General features: G+C 38.7%; 1 pseudogene; it reads right to left on the bottom strand.

Moving 5' to 3' along the window:
• Positions 1-3,040, bottom strand: part of LOC101576345 — an 11,447-nt pseudogene extending 8,407 nt beyond the window's left edge.
• Between the last annotated feature and the right edge of the window lie 1,232 nt (positions 3,041-4,272).

Here is a 4,272-nt window from a genome sequence, read left to right as displayed (position 1 = left end):
AGGAAACTCTCCGCACACTCACCGGACCTGGGCTGGGACTGGGTCCAGATTTCTTTTTTAAAAAATTTTTTCCATAATTTTATTGAGAAACAAATAGCAATGAGACAGTTTCAAATCAATTTGGCAGGACAGTTTCAATAATTGACACATTGCATACTGTCTTCCTAGTGTTTATTTTTTGTATAAGATGCAAACATGATATTCTATTTACAAACACTATCAGAATAAATCCCTCTATTCATTAAATTAAGAAATTGTAACTATATATCTATCTTAACTATTTTGAATACACAGATACAAAATGGACATTCGTCTGTATATCCTTTTTTTGTTTAGTTCCTTCATTTAAATATTATAGGTGTGTGAACTCAGCAAAATATTCCAAAAGAGTCTAGTAGTCCATAATAGTATTGGGTCTTCTGCTTCACTGGCAATGTCGGAAATTGTTGACCTGAGTCCCCTACAGCTCAACATAACAGCATGGCTTTACTTCTTATACTTCGTTTTTATACTTTTCTGCTGGATGGTTAAGATCAAGGTAAAGCAGGACCTATGCAATAAGAGTTGTAGCTTTTGGGTCTGAGAAGGTCAGTGAAATCCCCTCAGGATTTATCCTGAGATCCTATACCTCAGATCGTAGAACCTTTGTCAGTGTCAGCCATGTGGATGAGTCACGGCCATTGCTTGGCCAATGTACTCTCTGTGAAAGCCTGAGAGAATGTTTTCTCTCCATGTGACTCCCTTTAGGCACACTACACTCTACAGAATGAATCACTTTCCTCTTTGGCCCCATAATCTCCTTGATCAGAAACTTTGGGACACTACCAAGTTACATGGTGTTACAGTACAAGTTATCGTATGTCGAATCTTAATTGACCTTGGAAGGCTAGGACCAAAATGTTGACTTTCCTTGGGACCCTCCTCTTTTTCTAATTTTGGTCTGCAAACTTAGGTTGTTAACCCTCCAAAAGACAAGCTTATTGTTATTACCATACAACCTAGGCTGTTAAGCTTAACCTCACTATCTCTCTGAATATCAAACATCTTAGGCATAACATGGAACAGGTATTTTTCATCAAGTTTTGATATGTTAGACTTTAAGTCCCTAAAAATTCAGATTTCAATTTCTTGTTCAGTGAACTTTTCATTGTGAAATTGTACTGATTCAATAATGCACAGTGGCATAATGATATAGTCCAAGAACTCCAGAGTGCGTGCTTAGAATTGAGTACACTTTGCAAATTCCAGGAATGCTGAATGGGCAGAAATTGCATACAAACAGCTGGCAAAGGGCACATGAAATTCTAATGTGAAAGTAGATCATCTGTATGTGTAATAGATAAAAAAATACAGAGTGTAAAGTTCTTTCTGGTAAGGTAACAGAGTAGAAGAATTGTCTTTCAAGTTATTGTATGAATGAGAAGTGTTACGACAGCAGAGGAGAAATTTATGCTTTAGTGGGACACTGAGGTGAAGATCTCCAGGAATCAAGAAGGAGGTGGAATCATAGCTGCAGAAAATGAAAGAGCGGTGAGCACCAGCAACTTTGCCTCTTCGGAAAACAACTGGATAAAATGCAACTAAGAATGACAATAATTAACTAATCTTTTTAATGAACATAAGTTTTAAAAATTCATTTTAATGAACATAGATGCAAAAATCCTCAACAAGATATGAGCAAATAGGATGCAGCACATCAAAAAGATGATACAGGGAGATGGCTCAGTGCAATAGCACTTCCCTGACAAGCATAAGGGCCTGAATTCAATCCCTGATAACCCCCCCAAAAAAAGGATTTGCCTGGGGCTTTAGTGGTGGCAGCCAGCAGGGAGCTTATCATGACTGTAGAGGCCTCCAGGGCCAAAGCTTTGCAGTGTGGCCCATGTTTTGAATTCCTCCATCAGCAATGACAGGAACCCCAAAGTGCCTTGTGTACTCTGATACCTTGTACACTGCTGTCACTTGGGGCCTCCCACAGGCCAACACTTCCTAGGCAATACAGATGAGCCATTTCCCATGCCCATCTGGAGGGCATCCACACCTGTGTCAAAGAGGTTCTTGGCCTCAGCAGAAGTGACCACATTGCCTCTAAGTACTTGGAGACTGGGGCATTTTTCTTTGATGTACTTGATCATATTGATCTGGAAGATGGAGTTGCCCTGGGAAGAGTCTAAAACCACAACATCCACACCAGACTGGGCTAACAAGTCCAGCCTATATTTGTCATTCTCACGTGTGCCAATGGCTTCCCCACATAGTACCTGCTTCTTGGCATTTTTGGAGGCCAGTGGGTAATCCCTGTTCTTCTTCAGGTCTGTCTAGGCAGTGAAAGCCACAAGCTCATCATCTTTATTTACAATTAACGACTTTCCCTTCTTTCTGTGCTGCAAAATTTCATTGGCCTCTTTTAGTGTGATGCCTGAAGAGGGTACCACCAAGTCTTCCCTCTTTGTCATGATCTCTTCCAGAAACTGTTCATGGTCCTCTTCCTTGAGAAAATCAATATCCCATATGATGCCCACAAATTGGCTCCCCATGCAGCCTGTATCTGTGATGGGAATGCCACAGAATCCATGTAGATCCTTAGCCTCAAAAACATCCTGCACTTGATCCTTGGGACTGAGAACCACAAGGTCTGTGATGAATTGTTCATATTTGTTCTTTGTTTCTTGCTCATACTTGTTCACATTTCTTGTTCAATATCTTCTTCACATTTCTTCACTTTGAAAACTTCATTGGCTTGGAATTCAGGTGTACAGTTGTGGTGGAAGAAGCCAATATGTCCTATGAGCACTGCTGCAATGGCCATCCTTGCTTCTGTGATTGTATTGATGTGGGAGGAAATGAGTGGGCTCTTGAGTGTGACCTTCTTAGTCAGAACTGAAGTCAGATCCACCTGGACTGCAGTGAAGTCTATGTACTCAGGGAGAATGAGAAAATCATTGTAGGTGAGGACATCCCCACAGTTGAAGAGCTGCTGTGCTGTGAGTCCATCATCTGGGACATAGGATGTGCCCCTGCTAATCATGTAATTAGCCATGGCCAACACAGAACACCACTGCATGTCTCCAAGGACCATGCCACAGATGGCTTCACTCAAAAGTTGAATGTTTTAAATGAAGTCCACACAGATATCTACTTGTTTTCTTTTATTTTAATAGAATACATTAGAAAATAAACATGACAGTGAAAATGGTCTTGCAACAAATAGACTTTGTTGCTTTTGGGCAGTTGGTAATTTTATTTAACACATTTGTATGTGTCATATGGTATTCTATGTATTTTAAGAATGCTATCATTTAATCCTCATAACAACCCTATGAAGTAGGCAGCAATCTTCTTTCTAAAAAACAAATAAATGAACAAAAAGAAGGCTAAGGACCTTGCCTAAGTTACAAAAATTACAGAGTGTGTTTTCTACTGCTAATCTCTACTGGTTCTCTAATAAGATTCCTATTATCTCTTGTGTTGAACCATAAGTTAAGGTGACATTTGTATTCAAGCAGTTTCAAAATCTAGGAACTTTAAGATTCCATCCACTTCAGTTTGTAGCTGTTCTCTATGTGTAGGAACATATTTATGATCATTATTTTTACTTTTTGATCACTACTTGGGACTCTCGCCTTCCAAGCTATAATGTCTCCATTTAATTCTCAGCTTTTCCTTCACTTGACAATGATTATCTCTGGAAAAACACTGCAGGGTGTATGTTCAGGAAGTAAGTAGCTGAATGGAAGAACCGAGTGGGTTGATTGTCTTCAAGGAATTTTTTTCAACTTCGCAGAAACATGTATGGTTTTACTTTTATTGAACCATCCCTGCATTCCTGGAATAAATTCCCTCTTGGTTGTGATGTATAATCTTGTTGATGATTTATTGCATTCTGTTTGTATTTTATTGAGGATTTTTGCATCATGTTTATTATGAAAATTGGCCAAGAGTTCTCTTTCGTGGTTGGGTCTTTCTCTGGTTTTGGTATCAAAGTAATACTTGTCACCAGGAATGAGTTTGGCATAATTGATTGACTTTCAACTGAAGAGTTTGAGAAGAGTTGACATTAGGTGTTTTCTAAATTTCTAGAATTCAGGTGTGAATCCACAAGGAACTGGGCCTTTCTTTGTTGTTAGATTTTTGATTACATTTTCAACTTAAATGATTGGTATTAGGTTATTCAGAATTTTATATCTTCTTGAATCAGCTTTGATAGTACATATGGGTCTAAAAATCTGTTCATTTCTTCTGTATTTTTCATCCTGTGAAAGTAAAGACTTT

This window comes from Octodon degus, unplaced genomic scaffold (assembly GCF_000260255.1).
Source record: "Octodon degus isolate 3935 unplaced genomic scaffold, OctDeg1.0 scaffold00272, whole genome shotgun sequence".
Lineage (NCBI taxonomy): Eukaryota > Metazoa > Chordata > Mammalia > Rodentia > Octodontidae > Octodon > Octodon degus.
This window is presented reverse-complemented; position numbering and strand designations above follow the sequence as displayed.